The following is a 23,003-nucleotide window of genomic DNA, read 5'->3' on the forward strand; positions in this document are numbered from 1 at the left end:
GTAGAAGGACCCAGGGAAACTGGGTGCCTGGGATCAGGTAGTACAACGGCTGCTACTGCTATCAAAATCCCACATACATGGGGGCTTCTCATTGATTCTCTGTGGAGCCTACTGAAGGCTTTGCTTCCCATGACGGGAGGTGCTGTTGGGGTGGCTGTAACTCTGAATCATAAACGGTCAGGCATAAAAGACAGCACAGACAAACCTCTTTGAATAAGGAACCTAGATTTTCTACAGTCCCCCAATTTGTCAAAACCCACGTTTATGGAGCAGAGAAGAGCGATTGTTCTCCCACGGCAGCCCACGGGAGCAGCAGTAGCCAAATACGAGCTACCTCACTGCTCTGCAATTTGCAGTGCTGTAGAATATCTGCATAAAGAACAGTGAAACAGTCTTTGTGATCTCCAAGAATTTGATTAATCTTTCACGTAGTTTTAGTTCTAGTTGCACTCTGACGTTTCTGCACGTTTGTGCCACAAGCAAAAATCATTTTTTCCTAAAGCAGTAATAACTTCTGAAATTCATTGCACCCAGAAAAGTCTCCCTTGAGGAAAATATTATCTTGCTTTTCCTTTCCATCACACAATTTAACAAAGATTTGCAAACAAGTATGTATACCGTATACTGTACAGATTTATTTGGATTAGAAATCTTGCTTGTGAGGCATGTAGTTTTTAAAATACTTCCTTGAATGAGAAAAAAGTACATTTATGTAAGGAAAGGCAGAAAATGTCATATGACGGAAGTTAGGCTGAATTATGAAAAAATGTTTTAAGATGCCACAGATAATGTGAAGTTTATGATTTCTTTCAAAGAAGTCAGGCCGTATTCCTCCTAAAACAACCTGAGTGTCAGTCTGTTTTGTCCTTCTGGAGGTCTGTGGGGTCTCAGATGTTCTAATTTATCCCACACCGTGATTATAACTTCCTACCGATACTCCTTTGACAGTTTCATAGGGTAGGTGAGACTATATCCTGATGTGTGTTTTCAGGAAAGGAGCTAGAAATCTATTAGCATAATGCTGTCCCACTGCATTTCCACAGCATGACCACTTTTTTCCATTGGAGGTTGTTCCATGGTTGTCTTGGGAACCATCTCTGAGGTTTCATCGGTGTAAATGAGGGCAAAACTTGGGCTTTGTCATGCATGAAACTCCAGTTACCTCTTAATTAACTTTACCACAAAGATAGTAGAAGCTGTGTGAGTCTTCAGTCAGCAACGCTGTGAGAACTAAATCTCCCTTGCTTCAAGCATGGAAGGGTGAGATGATCCAGGTGTACCATATCTGAACTGGTCGCACTGGGCTCCATTTAGAGTCAGGATCAAGTCAGTATAATTAGTGGTGCCTAGAGTATAATCTATCCCATCCAAAGTTTGACAACTAAAATTATATTGGCTTAGTAAGATTTAGAATAGAATAGAATGGAAATGGAATGGAATGGAATATTTCAGTTGGAAGAGACCTACAAAGATCATCTAGTCCAACTGAATGGGTTTCTAAAAGCGCCACTTTCTCTTCACTATTTATCAAGGGAGCTCAGAATGACACATTTGGCTACAGAATGAAATCTACTCTGTAAAGACTGAAAACAAAGGGAGGTGAGCCCCACCTAAACTCTACTGCCATTGGTAGGCACAGTGAATGTGAATTGCAAAATTCAGCTTCTGTGTCTCTCCCTAATATAAAGCATATGCTAGCAAAAATAGAGTCGATAGCATTTATTGTGACAGCTGATCCTGATGATTTGACTTCCATTATATAGATGACTCATCTACAATTTGTTTTTAGATTGTCCATATTACGTGTACTTAAAGTCCTTTGGGGATTTTAATTCTGCATGTCACCTGTGACAAGTAAAAGAGTAGGCATGGTGAGCATATGGAGGCAAAAAGGAAACCTGAAAGTTTCCCAGGCTTTGTGAATCAGAGTCAGATGCCCTAAGAAACCAGGTGACACAGATACATAAACTCTTTTGTGGTGTCAGGGATCTGTTTTCTAAAGCAGCAGTAGGAATATGCAGGTGGCATTTCTAGCTCTGCTGCTGAGAGAGAAGCAGCTACAGAGTGAGCCTGTCAGCATCACTCTGCCTTCCTGAGAAGAGAGAGGGAAAGAACACATGTGCTTTCTGATGGGATCAGGTGGTGGAGGAAGACTCCCTCAAGACACCCCAATTTTAGGATCAGAAATCCGTAATGAAACTCACCAGATGACAGCCAGCGTGCAAACCTTTATCTTTGCTTAAACACCTGTTGGTTATTGAGACATGAACTATATCCTGGGTGCTGAGTTCTCCTCATTATTATTTTGTGGTTTCAAAAATTTCACCTTTCCTGCAGCAGTGTGTGCTGGAGGCTGGAGCACATCTCTTCACTGTCTCTCCAGAGACGTACCTCTCTTTAGGAAAAAAAAAAAAAAAAAGAAAAAAAAAAAGAAAAACACTGAACCTTCTTTCTTCCACACTAAAAGACCTTTGTCCCAAACCACACATGTAGATTTTAAACAGAAAATAATATGAAAGCACAGTGCTTCCTTTATAGCAGACCTTATGTGCCTTATGCAGCTTTCTGAGTTCCTGTGTCCATGGATTTATGATGTGCTCTACACTTTCCACATTCTCAGTGTTGTTTTCCCACATTTGAAGGAGAAATGATCAAGAGATTTGTGCTGGAGTGAAATTTATTCTGTCTTAAGCTGTGTAAAGGTTCCAAATTCACCGCAGCATGGAAAATAGAAATGCTGTAAGCATCTTGGGCCCTTCCCAGGCATGCAGACACCGTGCCTTCTGTAGAAATGTACATTACATTCTTGTAATTACTGTTCTTGTCAGAACTGCTTTTGCCTCTAATAGATCAGGTAAATATGAACTAAGCATATGCTATAATGCCCAGGGGGTCATTTCTGTATGGGAAAATAGCCCCCATCCCAATGAAAAGTTGCTCTCCTCGGCAAAGGGGAGAGGCTGAGTGGCCTTTTTGGTCATTTAGAGTGAATTGCAGGGGTGGACCATCAGCAATCCAAGGGAATCCTTTGCTTTGGGGTAGAAGAGCTGTAATTTAATATTTTTAAAAAATGTTTTAGGACCGTGGTAAACAGGGTCACACTGTCCAGTTTCCTCTGTGTGTGCTAGAAATCTGTGGGTGACCATCAAGGCTCAGGTGCTGGAGACACCCTGGTAAGGCCCCCGCTTCCACAGCAATTCCTAATAGCAGCTGTGCCCGACTTGCCTCCATACTGCTTAGCAAGGAACCACCTCGTTACCTCCTCAGTAACCTCGAGTATTCCTTGGAAATGCTGATCATTACAGCTGTGGTCCTGTCCCCCCTCTTGAGGAATACTCTAATTCTGCTGAGTGGTTTGCCAACTGCCCTTTCCATGGAACAAACCAAAAAAAAAAAAAAACCAAGCGAAAGTAAAAAAATTAATTTCTTCTTACTCCAAGATTAACAAAACAGACACACAGAAATAAACAAAACCACATTTACAATTACCCTTTCCTTAGATCACCTATTAACCACCTAGCCAGCTCTCAAGACACTTATGTAGCTAGGATCAATCCTTACTCAAGATTCCTGGGAATTACTTACATGGAAAGGAATTGAGACTCGACGAAGAACTTCTCCTTATATATCTATTTGGTCTTTGAGCAAGTAGCTCCAGCTTAAAAAGCCTTCTGTAATTCATAACTTAATTAGGATGCCAATTTTTAACAGGGCTATTAAAAGATTATTGACCTCCCCTGCCTAATTTTGGAAACATCAATGTCTCTTTGGCATGGCTAGGTAGATCTATTTTCTGATCGGAGAATAAGCATAACTTGTTAATGACTGTGCTAGTGCTTAACAGGCTACAGATCTATTTATAGTAATGAAGGAAATCTTCCTGCCTGGAATTGTTGAAAATACACTAGTGTTCAAACATTTGTATGTGAACAGTGTACACAAAAGCCTATAATTTAAAGAAACATATAAATTGATAGTCATACCTCATTCTCTTTTCTGTGTTTCCATAATATGCGTAATTCATGATTATCTCTCAAATCTGGTCAGAATGTGACAGTAATCAATCAAATCTGAGGTGAGAACTGCTCTGGGGAATAAACATGTCTACTTTGGCTTGGAGGGATATTGTGATTTGCAGCCTAATATTTTCCCCATTCCGTTCCATTCTGTTTCCTTTTTGTTATTCTACAGGGATTTTTAGACTACAGTTTCTGGCAGCTGCAGTGAAGAGCATTCAGTTTAATATGATCTAAGTAGATTGCAGGCAAGTGCTAGGTAAGTGTCTCAGTGGCTACGTACTCCATGGTCAAAGATTAAGTTCCCTTGGTCTACCAAGCAGCAGAACTATGCAGGATAAAATAAGTGCCTGAGTGTAGTGGAGCCTGATGATATCAAATATTCATTTTTTTTATTATTGTTTTTATTCTAACACATATTAAAGCTAAAAAACTATTGACATACTGAAGAAACACTTATTCCAAATATGGGTTTATGTTGTCAGCTGGTGATCATGTTAGCTGATAAATATTTCTTACTGTGTCTCACTGCACCCTAAAGTTTTCCTAAAACGAAGACAAAGCCTGAAAAATCAGACTATCCAAAGACAAAGCCTGAAAAACATCAGGCTGTCACAGAGTGCCAGCCCAAGGTCTCTACAACCCATTTATATCCCACTTAAGCACCAGGCTTCCAAATCTAACCTTAATGGAAGAACTCACAGTGTCAAAGGAAAAAGCATCACTCTTGTGAACCTTAGTTGCTTTGATCCTTGCTAAGCAACGAGCTGTGCCAGGCTGAGCTCGAATTGTCAGTCAATGCGGGCTCTACTCTATTGCTCTCCAGCTGAGCAGTGGTATATTTCTCGCTCCTGATTTCTTGCTTCCGAGGCCAGCAGAAGCTGCAGAGACAGCACATTTGTCTCCCTCCGGAAGGATGTTAGTGCTTTGCTTGGTTCGAATCTCTCACCTCACCCTCTAGCCAATGAAGAGTCATCATGGGCAGACTCTGAAGGGAATTTTCTCGAGGTCTTCTTGAAGTAAAGATGATGCCAGTGATCTGGCAAAGAGGCATAGTCGTGCCTCAGAAACCAACATGGCTCTACCACACCTACCCACAAAAAATAATAATAATATGAATGGGAAAATTAGGGTTGGAAATAAGTAGTGCAATGCTATGACCACAAGGACAGCACAAAAGAGAGCCAGAGAAACTGGCATGGAAACAGAATGTGCTGGAATCTGCGCAGAAGGAAGAGAGACCTTGGAACAAGTCAAGGGTTAGATCAACTTGAAAAAAAATGTGCTGCATTATCAGTTATTCTAGTCCCTTGCAGTAGATGGCACTGTGGAATTCCCGTGGGCCACTATGGTTTATGAGACTGAAGCAGAAGTAATTTAAAATTTTTCTTTTCCTCTTCAAGGGATGTGATCAAGGACATTAAAAGTAAATTTAACCTAATAAGAGTTGATAGAGAATAATATAGAAAATAGGTACTTTAACTAAAAAAACCCAACACACAACCCCCCAAAAAATTAAAGGGTAGTAGCCTTAAAACCAGAAACTGAATGGGAAGCAGGTTTTTTTGTCTATCATATATGCACAAAAGACACTTTATGGGTCCCAGCAGTTTGTATATGGAACAGAAAATGAATATATTGTAATTCAGATCAAAACACAAATAGATTCAGAAAGCAGCACTAAAAAATAAGATCTTTTCTTTATTTTGACTAACGATTTTTGAACCGCAGGAGCCGGCAGCTAGGCAAAACTACGCCATAACGGATTTCCAACTCTGTCACAACACTGCAATCTGGATGCTGTGGGGTTCTGGAGCCCAAGGAAACATCATCTGCAAGACAGTAGACCTTTCCAAAGTCTAGTATGAAAAGTACCGTTTGAGAACTAAGTCAGAACTGGCAGAACTACCTGTTGGTGTAAGACCCCACTTTTAGTGGACTTTGAATTTATTGAATTGCAAAGATTTCAATGGGCAACTTCCACACCACAGGTCTGGCTCAATGCACATGATTATTTCTGAGTTTTGTTGTATCCGCAGTGACTAGTAGATACAGGGAATAAGGAAGCTGTGTGAGATTGGCTTTTTCATAATACCCAATGCCCTACCGAGTGCCTTATTTTGGTATGTCATTGCAATAATTCCCCTTATAAATGTTCCCTTGTATGCATGAATGCTATAATTGTGCATGCAAATCAAGGACACGTAATTGCCCTGGCATTTTCAAAAACTAAGGTTCAGTTCAGAATTTTAATTTGCTTAGTGTAATCAATCTGTTTTTAAAGGCCTATACAACAGATTTCCTACAACGTCCATAAGAATCTTTTCTGTAGCTTGATTTTTTCATTGCCATGATTTTTTCCTTATTTGTGTTTATGAAAATAAAATTTAAACTTAAAAAATAATACCTTACTTTGTTTCTAACTGGTTTGACATCAGAGTTGTTATGTTTGCTGGTGGAGAACATTATCTCTACCCCAAGGAACTTGGCATGTCAGAGCAGACATGACACTTTTATGTACAGATGCACATGCACAGGATTCCACTTCTGACAAAATGGGAGAGCTTTACAAAGAAGATACAGGGCCTTTGTTATCAGTGTTATGATAAATGAATGAATTATTGTGGTAAGGCCTTTCAGAGTTGGAGTTTTCAAAAGTGTACAGTTGATCAAACATATACCAGCTCCTGCTATTTTGTTTATAGCGCAGAAGGTAAAGGAGGAACAACAGGTCCTAAGACTTTTGACTGGATCAATTAATCCATCATCTTTGAAAGGTTCTGGAGAACAGGTGAGGTGCCTGAGGACTGGAGGAAAGCCAGTGTCACTCCAGTCTTCAAAAAGGGCAAGAAGGAGGAGCTGGGGAACTATAGGCCGGTCAGCCTCACCTCCATCCCTGGAAAGATGATGGAACAGCTCATTCTGAGCGTCATCTCTAAGCATGTGGAGGAAAAGAAAGCTATCAGAAGTACTCAACATGGATTCACCAAGGGGAAATCATGTCTGACTAATCTGATAGCCTTCTATGATGGCATGACTGGATGGATAGATGAGGGGAGGGCAGTGTATGTTGTCTACCTTGACTTCAGCAAGTTGTTCAACATGGTCTCTCACAGCATCCTCATAGGGAAGCTTAGGAAGAGTGGACTTGATGAATGGACAGTAAGGTGGATAGATAACTGGTTGAAAGACAGAGCTCAGAGGGTCGTGATTAGGGGCACAGAGTCTAGTTGTAGGCCAGTGATGAGTGGTGTTCCCCAGGGGTCAGTACTGGGCCCAGTCCTCTTCGATATATGCATCAATGACCTGGATGAGGGGATAGAGTGCACCCTCAGCAAGTTTGCTGATGACACAAAGCTGGGGGGGGTGGCTGACACACCGAAAGCCTGTGCCGCCATGCAGAGAGACCTGGACAGGTTGGAGATTTGGGCAAAGAGGAACCTTATGAAATTCAACAAGGGCAAGTGTAGGGTGCTGCACCTGGGGAGGAATAACCCCATGCACCAGTGCAGGTTGGGGGCTGACCTGCTGGAGAGCAGCTCTGTGGAAAGAGACCTGGGAGTCCTGGTGGACAACAGGATGACCATGAGCCAGCAATGTGCCCTCGTGGCCAAGAAGGCCAATGGCATCCTGGGATGCATCAAGAAGAGTGTGGCCAGCAGGTCGAGGGAGGTCATCCTCCCCCTCTACTCTGCCTTGGTGAGGCTGCACTTGGACTACTGTGTCCAGTTCTGGGCTCCCTGGTTCAAGAGGGACAGGGAACTGCTGGAGAGGGTGCAGCAAAGGGCTACCAAGACGATTAGGGGACTGGAAGACTGAGGGATTTGGGTCTCTTCAGTCTGGAAAAAAGATGGCTGAATGGGGGACCTTATCAACACTTATAAATACTTAAAGGGTGGGTGTCAAGAGGATGGGGCCAGGCTCTTTTCAGTGGTGCCCAGCAACAGGACAAGGGGCAACAGGCACAAACTGGAACACAGGAAGTTCCACGTAAATGTGAGGAGGAACTTCTTTACTTTGAGGGTGGCAGAGCACTGGAACAGGCTGCCCAGAGAGGTGGTGGAGTCTCCATCTCTGGAGACATTCAAAACCCGCCTGGACGCGTTCCTGTGCAACCTGCTCTAGGTGACCCTGCTCTGGCAGGGGGGTTGGACTAGATGATCTCCAGAGGTCCCTTCCAACCCTATGATTCTATGATTCTATGATTAAGTCTTGGGTTCCCTGGATGAATAAGAATAAAAAATTAAAAATGCAGGGAAGAAAACTAAGTGTCCCTTCGCAAAACTCATCTTCTACTTGAACAAGTGCAGTTGGAAAGGGATGAATAGACTGATCATTGCTTTTTAAGGAAACCATCATCTGTCTGTCTGAAATCTCTCTCCATGCTGTAATAGCTATTAACAGCATCTCTTACTGTAAGCACTATTTTTCCATCTTTATTTCTCATTCGTATATTTTGTATATATAGAATTTCTGGTATATAATTAACTCTAGTGTATCCTCAGATACTCGTTCACTTTTTTCATACTAGTTATGCGACCAAGCAATTGATGGAGCAATAGAAAGATTTCTTTCTCTTAATTCCTTTTTTTTAAAAGGAATGTTCACCACAGGACCAAGGGCAACTCCTTTGGCAAGTTTGCCTGTGCTTTCTGAGTATTTATTTAGTATCATTGTTTAGTACTGAATTCTCTGATTAATCTTCAGTGACAGTAACTTCAAGAAAAAATTACACAGCTTCAAAAAGTGTGTGGGCAAATTCATGGCAGAAAAATCTACTAAGGCTGTTAAATATAAAACCAGAAAGTCCCTAAACTGCAAATTGCTGGAAGTTGGAAGACCGTTCCAAGGAAGTATCACTGTATCTTTTGCTTATAATTTTCCCTGGGCATCTGCTTTTGGCCAGCATTGGAGACAGGGTAGTGAGCCAGACGGATCTTTGGTCTGACTCAGTACCGTTACAATTTTATGGAAGTGTCATGAGAGAGACGTGACAGATGCCGGGATGCAGGTGAAGAAGGGCTTTTTTGTTATAAGTAACTCATTTTTTTTTTCCTTTTCTTTCTTTTCTTTTTAGTTTCTTTCAATTTTTTTTTCTTTTTTTTTTTTTTTTCAAGTAATTAATACGCTATGTTTTGCTCTGAGAAGCCATTTAGAGTCAGTCATTGTTTTGGCAAAGCTGGCCTTTGCAAATTCTACCTAATTGCAAATGTTGTGGGGAAAGAGAAACCTCTATCCCTGGAGGAATTAAAGCTCTCAGTGAGAATTCGCTGGGCTGATCCTTTGTGTAACCACAGTGTTGTTGCTGAGCTCCTGCTCTCTATTAGCCTCCCGTGCAGTCTAGGGTTTAACTTGGCAGAACTCAAGGTTTTCAGAGAAATTGGTTCAGCTCTTTAACCATCACGTTTACCAGCCCACATGCAAAATCCCTAAATATCAAAAGTCACGGATACTTTGAAAGCACATGAAAATCCATGACTCACATGACAGCTGTGACAAAAATGCAGTCTTTCTTACTCCCCTTTTGTTTATGGTCTTTCAGCCAATTTCCAGTCTGACAGTATAGAAGTTCAAGTCAATTTTCAAATAAATGAATAAAGTTCAATATCAGCACCTTGAAATCTTTGCTAAAACTCAGATACAGTTTTCACTGTGTTCGCTTCCTCTGTAGCTCTTTTAAAGTACAGAATAATAAAAGAAAAACAGGCATTGTTTTCCTGAAAAGACTTGTTTTTATATATATTTATTGTATTTATTTGTGGTTTTAAGAGTTCTTTTTGCATCTCTGGTACTCAGGTATTTATACATAAATATTCTAACATCCTTTCTTTTAAATATATTAATATGAATGCCAACCACTGCTAAAAGGGAGAAGTCTTCAACTGCGTGATGGTAGGTTAAAAGAAAATTGCAAGGGCTGTCAACTTTTGTAAAAAGCTTGAGACTATGTCAGTTCATGAAAAATATCAATAATCACAGATTTTGAGATCTCACCCACTTATTGAATGGTCACTTGATTTGCCATAAATCTATAGAGCCAAAAGGGGTATTTCTGCCTTCCTCCCCTCCATCGCACTTGACTACTGTCTTTTTCTGCCTCTCCTGTGCTGTCACTAGCACTGTTCTTCAGCCTGATCTTTCTACCACATGGCTGCATGAACTCTTGCAGTGGAACACGGTTGAGTGTGGGCAGGACTGTTCCTCTGGCGCAGCACAAATGAGTGTCTAATTAAAGTGGGCATGTAACCATGACCCCAGCCCTTGGCTTTTCCATCAAGTATTGTGTGCTGAATGGTTTATCTGGGTTGTTTCTGTTCCATCTGAGGAAGGTTACACAGGGGAGGAGGCAGGCTTTAAAATATGAATGTGAACCAGCCTCATAGTACCTGCCCTAAGCCGAGGTTAAGCTGGTCTCCAGTTACCCCACAGGCAGCAGGGTAGCTGTGGAGTACGTGCAGCACAAGCATGCTGAGCTTCTGTACTAATGCTGTCACCAAAACAAGCAATTTGCTGATATCTGCAGACAATTAACCACTTAAATGTTTGCCAAGGAGCATTATTTGGACCATACTTTGAGCCTGACAAGGCCAGTTGCAGCTGTTATCTGGAAAGGGGATGAACGAGGGCAGAAAGTGAAGGCCTCCTAGTACATGCTGTACTGGGAGATTATAGCTGTGGGCCATTGCCTTCTCTCTTCTCTTCTCCTTGACTTCTGCCAACTGTTAATAAATGCTCACCAGGGAAGAAAAAGGAGTGGTGACCTCTCAGTAGGTTTATCAGCCAGAGGAAAGCAAGGACTGTGAGGAAGAGGAGGTCTGTCCAGATACTGGTGCTAATTCAGGACCCAGCAGGAGAAGAGCAGGACTGCAGCTGCTGTTGGCTACTCGAACCAAAGCGCAGTCTCTTGCAAAGGAAGGATAAAACATGGCTCCTGGTGGCAACTCCAAATCTTTCCACCTGTGTCACCTCCAGCTTTGTCTAAGAGCTTTATTTTTGACCTCCTCGTCTGGAAGCAGTGACACAACTAAATCTTACCCAGAAACAATGGTTAGATGTACTGGGCATTCAAATGCAGCCCAACACATTGTAGAAGCCTCCCTAAGCTCACACAAACTCATACATTAAGAAAATTACAAGACAGGTGATCATATGAAAGCCTACTTGCTCCTGTGAAATACATCTGCTGGGGTGTGAGAGGGAAAGGAATCATCCAAGTCCACAGAGGATTAAATTACTCTGTTGAACTCAGTCTTAACAATAACAGCAACAGTCATGATCATCCCCTGCCTCTGAACATGGGACAGTTAATAATATCTCATGAATAAGGGCATAAAAGGCAGTTGTGACTGTGGAGGCATGAACATGGTTTACAAAAACCTTTCAGCAAGGCAAGTGACAGAATCCATCTGGATGAATGCATTGATTATAATGTGATGGTCCAGAAAGTACGAAAACTGCTTTCCCTTTAAAGGGAAGGACTTGACATCAGAAGATACTTAGCCAGAAACAAGCTAGGAGCCATACTGCTTACTCCTGACTCACCTAACCGCGTTTAAATGCTGAAGATGCTTTTCTGAGCATTTGAAATTTTGTTCTAATTACGGCCTGAAATTGTATTTCCTGACTGTTAATTGGCAATGTTCTTCCTTCCTTCCTTCCTTCCTCTCTGTTTAAATAGCACTATTGATTATACACTTTTTTTCCATTACCTCTCCTAATTACTTCGAAGTATACATATTAGCAATTCTGTCTGTTCACTACCTAACTTGCTTCTACAACCAATAATGGCTGCTGTGTGGTGCCTTCAAGGAGCAGGTGATGGATGGGTATGTTTTCTTGTCATTTCTATATTTACAATTCCTTTTTGCCATGCTTTCCAACTTTACCATTTACTTGTTATATTGCTATTAAAGAGGGGTTTGAAACGTCATTTTGGACATTTCACCTCCAATAGTAATGCTTCTTAACTTCTGTTTTTTTAAAATTTATTTACTTCCTTTTTTTGGATTGCTGTAGTTTTCTTCCTCTTATTAATTTTTTTTTCCCCTCATTTTGTGTCTTTGTGAAATGTTCTCATCTGGAAGAGAAATAAAGGCAGAATGCAGTTTTCCTGTTTCCCTTACAAGGTATGTTAGAATCACATCTTTGAGCAATCCCTCCTGAAGACCTGTTGGCTGGTTTCTGGTTTTGACTTCTTTTTTGGAGAAATTGTAACCTGTTGGGCCTTAATTATAATGACTCCAAGATTCTCCAGCTGCCTTGGATTTTACTATTTCCTCTTGCTATATTTCTTCCACTACTCCACCTCTTCTTTGCCTCCAACTCTTCTGCTCTTCTTCTGATGAACTGAATTAAAACTTTCACTAGCAGAAATTATGGTGTGCAGCTGTGCACACCATTTGCTGATTCCAGATTCTTTCCCTCTGTTTATGCTTTCCACACAGATTGTTGCTGCCACTGGAAAAACAAATTAAATAAAACTGGCACCCGGCTTACTGGTGAGACTAGCAGTAAACAAGCTGGGGAATGTTGGAGCTGTGTGATAGCCTTAAGAAAATGAAATTAAATAAAAAGCCCAGCTGCAATGAACCATTTAGCACAAATACCTAGAAAGTATCATGAAGGTGAGGCATCCCAAAGGGGGATGGCTGTGGGCTGATTTTTATTGAGCCTAATAAGCTTTGGTGTCTTTCTCCGGGTTAGAGAGCTAACAGGTTGACTTGGAGGCCCTGGGAAGGATAACTTTCTCTTTCTAAAAGGCCAGGATTTCTAGTAAAGCATTTATTTCCATTGTCCTATTCTCAGCAAACGATTTTGCTTGCTTATTAGTTGATGAGTACGGAGAATAAGGGGAAACATTCTCTACTTGGTGTTAAGATATACATATGGGTCTGCTGAGATATTTCTAGTCTGGAACCTAACTGGCAAAATGTTGGGTATTTTCCAACGCGTGTCGCCAGCTGCATGTGAATATGCATCCCTGAAATGCTAGCATTTGGCAGCCATCAAGATCTGCAAATATTAAAGTATTCATTCTTGGATCTACCTATATGTTTATAACTTGCCTCCCCCAACTGTGTGTGAGAGTCCAAAACCAAAGAATCCCCAAATACCCTTTATATGCTCTCTGGCTCTCACTCCCACACACACTCGTACGTGCATGTGCATGTATGCATAGTTATTAGTCAAAGACACATGCAAACATACACAAAAAACAAGGCAGAAAGGAAAGCTGCTCTTGAAAGAACATCATTTGCAAGTTGTAGCCTTTACAGCTTCATTTTTGTTCTTTTATTTGATCGCAGATATTTCATGTTTCTCTTGCTTTTATAAGGTATTCTGTGCTGAGTATGAAGTTACCAGAAGCTTGCGGAGGGTAACAGGGTGGATTAAGGGCACATCAGAAATTGATCTGAGAAAGAGAGTATGGGGTAGAAAGGAAGCTGCCAGCTAAAGAGGGGGCCTCTAAAGGGCAAAAAAAAAAAAAAGCTTGCATAGCTTTTCGGATTCTTATTCCAAATGAACTTGCAAACCTCTTCTCCTGTGGGTCCAGCCAAGTGATTTCAGCCATTGCAAGTGATGATTGCTGTGCATACCTCTGTCGCAGAGGCAGCAGGCATCGCTGGAGAAACGTGGGATTTAACAGCTGGTGGGGGGAAGGGTGGAAAAAGCAGAAAATGACCCCCTACATTTGAAAGGCGTGATGTTTCTTGCCTTGTCCCCCTCGCCCCCACCGCACTTCCTTCCCTCCCTCCTACACATGCATTAATAAAGCGAATAAGGATTTCAAGCTATGCAGTTCTTGGAAATAGGTTGGAGAGCCGACGGTGCTGTAGCTGATGTGTGATTCTCCTTTTAGGAACGAGTCCCATGTGCTGTGCACAGGGGCTGGGGCGCAAAAGCCTCGCTGCCAGCCCAGGCAGAGGCGAAGCGTCCGGAGTCTTTGGTTAACATTCCCCCAGTGCTGGGAAAAACACTATTTCTGAAAGCAAAATGGTATTGTATACGTAAGATATAACGTAACTTTTTTTTTTTTTTTTTTACAAAAGCTGCTATTAAGCGCGGTGTAGAGCTGGGAGGCTCGGAGTAGGGCAGGACACTTCACAGTCAGATTGAAGACGGCAAACACATACAGGAGATAAAACTTTGAGATTCTTTGGAGGGAAACCTGGTCAGAATTCAAGCTTTTGATGTGGACACCAGCCTCATCTCCTGCCTTGCTTCTGTAGCCAGTGCCTCCAAGTTCCAGAAAAGTCAGACTGGAGATGCAGTCTCTTCTCTTGCTCTTTCAGCCCCCGCCGCCGCCACCACCACCGCCACCTCAAACGGGTGGCTGGTGCATTGGAGGTCCTGCTTTCGTCTGACTCATTCTCCTTTTCTGTCACAGTGACCTCCAGTGGTTCTCTTCATTTACGTCCTGCATGCTGTGTCCTTCTAAAGAAATTTGGTTATTTTTTTCCCTTTTTTTTTTTTCCCCTTTTCTTTTAAACATCCACAGAACAAAACCTGTTGAAGGGAATAAATGGGAATGCATCAGGTTTTTTAACCACGTTATTGTTGTTGTTCATTCGGGCACTGGATTCCTCCTCGTTGAACGTGCGGGAAAGGTGTGCATCTGTGAGACTGGTAAAATAATTAGCTGGTGAAACAGAACCATTATTTGTGACTATTAAATGAATGAGTAAAACTGTTCTGAGATCTGCCAAAATGTTCACATAGAAAAATCAGACTGCTCAAGGGGAAGGAGGGGGTGAGAGGCTTGGAAAAACTGATTTGCTCAAGTTTGAAGCAGGTCAGGGAAGACTGGGGGAGGGGAAGGGACTAACTTCATCTCTGAGGTGGTCCCACTTTCAAGAACTTTGTGAGCCCTCTTTCTGGAAGTGGTTCTCTTTATACATTCAGACTTGGCTGGCAGCGGTCACCTTGCTTGGCCTTCTCTTATTTAAAGAAACAGCTGCATATGTCAGTGTTTTTGTTGCTATTACTTTGTACCTTGTGCCAGAAGTTTTGAAGCTATAAGCCTGTTCACCTTCTAAGTACAGCATATAAATTTGTACTCTTAAAGAGGGATGATGGGACAGTCCTGGAAGATGGGAGTGAAAGGGAAGCACATCAGAGGCTAGGACTGAGACACCTCTGTATGCAAAGAAGAGACAAATCATTACAGACTGGAAAAGGAACTGTATTGAAAACAAGTCAAACACTTTCGAACTCTGAGAGGCCCTTGGGAATATTTTTTATGCAGGCAAAACTATGAGTGAACTCAATGGAAGGTTTACCTGATTAAGGGTGGTTGAATATAGCCGTAGAGCATCCCTCCTCACACCTGCCCAGGCCGAACAAAAAAAAAGCAGAAGTCTGGGTGTTAAAAAAAAATGACCATGAATGAATTCATAGCCTGTTGTTGCAAACGGTATAAGGAAAAAATGACGCATAAATTTTGCTGCTTGGAAGTGCCTGCAGTGTTCGCTTTAGTTTGGAGGTAGCTATGAATCTCATCTGCTGTGAGATCTTCCTCATTCTTGCTAGCCCTGTCTAGTGGCAGAAGGGAAAATACTGATGAAGTACAGGATGACTCTCAAGAATCCAGCGTGAGATCAGCCTCTGGATTATGTGCTAGCTACTGTTATTTTTTTTCCAGTTGGATGAAAAGCCTGCTCTCAGACAAGCGGAGTCCGCCTGTACACGAGGCAGATGACGAGCGGGTGAGGGCAGCCTGCAGCACGATGTCTGATGCGTGTGCCCTGGTCCCGGGGATCGCTCCTGCTAACATCAACAAAAGCTCTGTGGGGTGTTTATAGTGCACCCAGACAAGCATTCCTTTCACAATACCTAACAGACGTTGTATATACCACCGTAGATTGTTCCATATAACCCTACCTAGGCTCTGACAAATAAGACCACATCACGGACTGCTCTTTCCCAGCTTCAGGCGACTTGCCAGTGTGCTCTCTTTCCTCTTAATACGTTAAAATCACCTAGGATGAGCTGCACATTTTCCTGAGGTCTTTTTTTTCTTCAGAAAGTTTTAATTAGATCCATGTAGTTGTTTTTTATTATGCATGCATATGTTCTTACTGCGATGCTGTTTAAATAATAACATGCACAGCAAATTGTTCATGTTAGTGTGTTCTAAATTTACTGGTGATTTTGGACTGTGAGACTAACTCTTGTTATGTCTGTCTCTGTTGGTCTCTGGCTGCTGGCTTTTTTTGTAAGTGTAACTATTAATGGTCCCCGTGGGTTGATCTTTGTCTGATAAAACTGTCTCTTAAATGGATTAAATATAAATGACAGATCATCTGTCACTAGAGCTGCTCTTAACTCCAAGTATTTATCCCATGTCATCTTATCATTATCCGAATAACTTGAATACAGTCATAGTGATTGTGATATATTTATTTAAAGTTTTCATTCTCCTGCCAATATTGAGCCTCTGAAACTGAGCAAAGCTGAGAGCTCTGGATCTGCTTAGCCCTATGGAGTTCTGACGTGAGAGTAAGTGAAATGTTAAAAAAAAAAAAAAAAAAAAAGTGGATGTCATCTGCATTTCATTAATGCAGATAGCATTTTCTGTATCTTGTTTCATGATCTGGTGTTTCAAATATAAACAAATCTACTCTGTCCGGTAAGGAACTTCCTGTAGCCATTGCACAACAGCTAGGCTACTTGAGAAGAGGCCTTTTAAAGAACAGCCTCTCTGTATCTTTCACATTTAAAGAAACCCAGGGTTTTGTCAAGTTTTTATACTGGTGCCAGTTCCTCACAGCGTATCATTTGGAACCGACTGTCACCCAAGCGGCTGTCAGTAATGCTGCCCTGTGCTGCTCAGTTGTACCGAGAGATAAGCCTTCAGATCTTTCCAGTCACTGCTGGTGGCTCTGCCAGGGTTCTTCCCAGGAGTACATCGACTTTGCAGAGTCCGTGCATTGCCACGCTTTTACTGTGTGCGACTGATAGATTCGACATCCAGCAAACATGTAGGGCCTCTCTGGGATCCATTCTTGCAATACCAAGCAGTCCTGTATGTAAACCACCCCTCTGTGCTCAAGGAGACCATGCAATCCTGGATTACTGATTGATTATGAGCAATCATGTGGGACTTGTATTGGTGTATTAGACTCAAACTGCTTGAGGCTGCAAAGCAACCCTGTCAACCCAAGGTAAATTGAAGCTAACTTCTCAGTATAGTTGGTGAGTTACAAGGAGCCTTGTCCTTCATCTCTTGTGATTTCATATGTGTGAGCGGAATGTCATCACTATACAATGAGAAGACTCTTAATTAGCCCCAAAAGCATGATAAGCCCATTCTGTCTTACGGAAAATTTATTAAGCCTATGTGCTTTCCTGGTAAATCTCTCTTGGTTATTATTGGAACAGGAACTGGAGCGAAGCAAAAGGTAGAAAGGAAAAGAATCTTCTTGGCTGCTGGCATTGAAAACTGTAGACATTTTAAGTGGGTACAGCAAAGCACTAAATCTTCCCTGTTTTGTCTCAGAATTGCAAAAGCAGGCTGGCCTGAAAGCCTGACTGAGGAACTGGTTACTAATACCACCAGTTCTCGTGTTGATGGGTCTCCACTCCTATGAGGCCCAGCCTGGATTAGAGCAGCCTTTGGGCAGTTCACATTTCACACTGAGGGCTGATCTGGTTGCAGTACTGAACCACTGACAAAGTGGTATACAGACACATTTTCTTCTTCTTGGGGAAAGAATTGGTCTTATTTAGGCCAGCGTTTAGCTGCGCTCAGTGATTTACTCTGACATGCATGTGTGTTTCCTCATCCTTTCAGGGTCAAAGAGGCCAAGAATTAGTTTCTGAACACAAGTAAAGTGACTAACAGTGTCAAAACTTTAAATGTGTCAGAGTAGGTCTTCTTCATTCCTCTGGTGTAGCAACAAAATGGAAAATTTGGGTACGTATTGGAAAACTCAGGTTACAAGGTGGGATATTTTTTCCTTTTGTCGTGCCCTTGTTTTCTACTTGAGCGATCCAGATCTTATAAAATGTAGTTCTAATGGCACTAATCCACACAAATCCCTCCAGCCTTTAACATGCTTGTACATGCACAGTCGTAGCAAGAAAGGCCGTTCCAGTATCTTGTTGCTAATGAAGGACTTTCATTAGTGCGTACACACAGCTCACCTTGCAGTTCCTCTGGGGAAAAAATCTCTTCAAATTTTCTGAAGTTTTCCTAAGGGAAACTTGTCCACAATACACGGAATGGTCTTAAACATGCTCTCTAAAGTCCAAGCATATATTCTAGTGTAGCAGTGCACCCAGTAAGGTGCAGAGGCTGCTCACCTGCATTGTCAGAGAACGGGATACAGCTGTTGGAAAAGGTCAGTCCATGGCATATGCAATGCAAACCATTCCGTTGGATCACTCACTCATTCAGGAGGGGCATGGGGAGGGTTAGCTCATAGATATTTTCCACAGTAAATTAGTTAACAACTATAGGAAAAAATTATTGTAGTTGTGAGGGGAAGAGTCCAGGAAACCGATTAAAAGAGAGGACTCTAGGGGGTATATATTCAAAGAATTGCGTGGGAAGTTGTGTGCATAACTTCCACTGAAGTCAATGTCTAGAGGGGCATTGTGGTGGATGGGTGATGAGAAACCATTTTTAAGCGTGGTCACCTTTATCTGGGTGAATACTGAAGCCTGTGACTGATTATCTAATGACTGTATTCACAGCCTGAGTGAAAGACCTGGCATAACCAAGCATGAAAAAAAACCAAAAACCAACCAACAAAAACCGAGTGGGAACAAGGGAGGAAAAGGGGAGGGCGAAAAGGGAGGGGTAGGCTATACCATAATGTTTTGCCTTTCTGCACCAAGCTTTCAGCAGAGCTCAGAACATTTTAGAAAAGTGGGCAAGTCTGACCCCATTTTGAATAATAAATGGAATAAAAAAATAAAATTACTTCTCCAAAGAGCCCCAGTGCTCCTGTTGTTAAAATCAGGGGTGAATGCACATGCCTCTTTCCCTGCTTTGTTGTTGAAGCCCTCAGAAGAAACTGGTGGTGGTCTCAGTAGAGCACAAAATGTATACTTTTTAATTGAGTTTGTTGCTCACTTGGCCCAACTTCTCATGGTGACGGTTTCCATTCTATTATGGGAGGTATCCTGGTGTGGTGCTTAAAGGTAGTTTGTGCTTCCTCCACTTGTATCTATTTTGTAATAAAGTAAAGACCGTCAAACTCCAGAGAAACTATTCCAGCACCTTTTCTCTGCAGTAAATTATGACCAAATAACAAAATGTTTTAAACTCTCAATGACTGTAACTAAATACATCCAGCATTTCCCTACTTTTTGAATTACTGCAAGAGCCAAATTCTCTGTGGTGGCTCAGGAGATCAAGGGCACTTACTCATAAGTGAACATGCATGCTTACTACACTGTAGGTGCATTGTATTGGGAATAGTGCTGTCCACATGTTGGGATGGTGAATGCCTAAAACTAAGCCAAATAATTCCTGTGCCTGAAATGCCTTCCTTGAGAGCATAGAGTCATTTCATAGTATAGGCGTAAACTACATTGGCCTTTTTTGTGTGTTTCTTGAAAGCCAAATGAATGTCTGTATTTACAAAGTACCACGAAACAAACTCCACTGGAACTCCACTGTTGGTGAGTTACCACTGCCAAGTGCTCAGGGTCTAAAAAGGTCTGTTTTTGAGGTCCAGCACAGTGTAGCTGCTGTGAAGAACTGTCATCATTTGGTGTCTCTTAACAGCTTTTAAGTTCTGTAGTAAACATGGTGACCGCTTTAAAACCAGAGCAGCAGTGGGGCACCAAATGTAGGTTCCCCTTGGAGGTCTTGGGCAGCAACAACATTTCTGAATGTATTAGCTGGATCTGAGTGCAGCTGTTCAGCACACTTCTGAGGTAGTCAACCATCTCCTAGTATGACACCCTGGCTTCATTTCTTTGTAATTCTGGCTCATCTTTGACCTCTCAAGCTGAAAACTTGTAAACCGTCTTTTAGAAAGTTTCAGCGAAAATAGTCATACTGTTTTTAAATGCAGAACAAGGAAAACACATTGTATTATCCATGTTAAAAATATTCTGGAATTCTTTCTGAGAAGCTGTAGCACCTTTGTGGCTCGGGGGAAAACATGGAAAATTGGAAGTGTATCTTTCGCATTAGAAATGCTCTTTTATCACCTTAAAGAACACCTGGCCATGTTGTAACCCTCTGAAAAATCACACTCATTGAATGAAGGCTCCTTTATCAGCAAAAGCTTTCATCACTGAGCATGGTCCAACTCCTGTGCATGACTGGACTTTGAGAGCACTTCCCTTACTGAACAGCCAAAGGCACCCCACCACCCTCCAGCTCCCATGTTGCACCCGGACCACAGACTCTGCCATCTGAGCAGGCCTGTGCTAAGAGGCTATGAGGGCAAAGGCAGACTATTCCCACAGTGTCTGCTTAGCCAGAAGATTGGGAAAAGGCACTGGGATAGGGCAACGTAAAGCAACAGTGAGGAGAACACCTCCCCACACTACTCTGGTTGGTTTTCCTGCTGGCAGGTAGGTAGACAGCTAGAGGAAACTGGTGTGGAGAAAAGCTGGGATGAAGAGGTCAGAGAAACGCCAGAGGCCAAATGAAAGTTGCATGAGCCACATTTCTTCTGGCCCTTCCAAACTCTTGGAGTGCCTCCTTATCCGTAATGCTGTCCATTTTAGGAATGTTTAGGTGTGCACGTATGTCATGTAGAACATCAGGTGGGCAGACATACATGAATGTGAAAGTACAGTCTTCCAAGAGGTCATACAATGTGCAGGTTGAAGCCCTAGAACTATTTTTTTACTCCTCTGCAATAATCATACCTCACATTTGACATCATGTATACCAGAAAATATCAGGATAAGTCCTGATTACTGCAGGGTCTCTGAGACAAGTTGAATCACTAAGGTTAAACTGTCTGAAAAACCAAAGCCTCTGTAAGATTTTAGACCTGTGCAGTTAGGAAGGCAAAGCTGCTGTAGTTTGCCTCAGAAATAGGGGTCTTCAGGGTTTATTTTCCTGCGAAGCTGAGAGGTGAAAAAAAACTTGCATTCGGCTTTGCAGAGTTAAATCCAATGGTCTGCAGCAGTGACTTTCAAACCATAGTCTGTGAACCGCAGGATCTGTAGACAGCTTTTATAAGGCCTCTGTAAATGCCTGTAAGAAAAACAGGACTTCTGTTTGAATTCACTACAATCACAAATTTTACACATAGGAAGTAGCAAAAATTTGCAAGTCCTTAATGAAAAGTGTAAAGATAAGGAGGAGACCAGAGGCACTTCAGAATCAGGCCTCCTCTTGTGAAGTGGTCAGTTCTACAGAGCCAAGGTTTAGCATTTGGGTGTATGGTTTTGTTTCATGCTCTTTGGGCAGCCCCCCTCTGCCGAGGATCATCCTCTCTGACAAAGATAAATTGCCCTTGCCCACTGTAGCTTTAGGTTTTAGTTACAGCTGGGATATGCTGGTAATCCTGAGGTACAAAATCATCTTCTGAATATATTGCAGTTAACTTCAGTTGTATAAATCCAAGCATTAGCTGGATACTATAAATAGGCAGGATGTGCAAGGAGGCCAAGTTGAAAATGTGCAGGAACCATGCCTTTTTTCTTTAATGCAACCCCAAAGTTGTGCTACGTTTCATCATGTATAATATTTTTCATCTGAAAAGGAAATCATATGCATGTGCTTTGTGGCTGTAGTAATTAACTGGACATAATGAAGCGTTAAATTTCACACTTCAGAGAAGTGGTCGGGTGAGGATGGGTAAGTTTTTGTCAAATTTTTTTGCTTTTAGTCCTTTCTTGGAGGTAGTTTTCTGCAAGATTGGGTAGTGAGCATAAATACATCTGGTTTATATTATATGATGGCTGTACTTTGGCAATGGAAAAAGATGGCACTTAAAAAAAAGGAAAGAAGAATAAAAAAGAAAAGCTTGGCAACTACAGAATGGAGCAACAATTACAAGAACTATCTTAAAATTCCCAGGATTTGTAATTTATTTTTCCACGCTTGCATTTTTCTGATGTTGCTGATGTTAAAGGAGCGAGACAGAGAAAATTCAGTAGGATTTTACAAAGTACAGATATCTCCGTGAAACAATCTCCTTTATTCAGGTTGCCCCCACAGCAGCTGCTGCGATTAACATGTGGGTGGTAGCAAAAGGGATAGGAAGCAGGACTCATATGTTCACTTTAAAAAAAGGGATAGGAGATAATTTTTTTCTGTTGTTTTCTGCAGCCAGTGACCATGAAGTAATGAAGATGGTCTCCCCCTTAACTGCAGTCATCTATGGGTATAAGGCAGAAGTAAAATTAATGCAGATGTTTTTCAGAAACAGAGCCATGTGAGGCATCTTTGTGGTGGGAAAAGTTATTCAAGCCATCCAACAGTACCTAGTGATGTGTCACCTATTGCAGTCTCCATGCTTTTTTTCCTTTATATATTCACCAGTAAACACTCTTCCCCCGCCCAGCCCCCCCTGCCCCCAACATTAACATCAGGTGGTCCCAAAGTACAAAGACCTGAGACTCCACTCATGTGGTAGATATTTTCATCTTTGAGAAAAGTTGGTGGGAGTTGAGGACACTGAGCATCTGCCTATTTTTGAACAAGACTATAGGGTGTGACATGAGAGCACCTTCCAAGAGTGTAGTAAGTGATGCATCCCCTGGGGCTGTTTTTCACATCCTCTCATTCGGAGAGTGTAATGCTTCAGCCTTTGCAGGGCTGGGGGCTGGAAAGGTTGGGAATCATGCTTTCCCTGCAGCAGGGGCTATATGACAGTACCCCCAGGTAGTTCAGCAACTTAGCTGACTTGAAATAGAGCACTGGAACAAAATACGTTCTGAGTGATTTTTAAGTAAAAGCTAATGTGAAAATGTGGGAGCTTGAACCAAGGTAAACACATTAAATTTAAAACGATTTTCAAATGTAGTAAAGAAAAAAATAGCTTTCCTGCTCTTGAAATTCCTAAA

The sequence above is a fragment of the Rissa tridactyla genome, chromosome 1, assembly GCF_028500815.1.
Source record: "Rissa tridactyla isolate bRisTri1 chromosome 1, bRisTri1.patW.cur.20221130, whole genome shotgun sequence".
Classification (NCBI taxonomy): domain Eukaryota; kingdom Metazoa; phylum Chordata; class Aves; order Charadriiformes; family Laridae; genus Rissa; species Rissa tridactyla.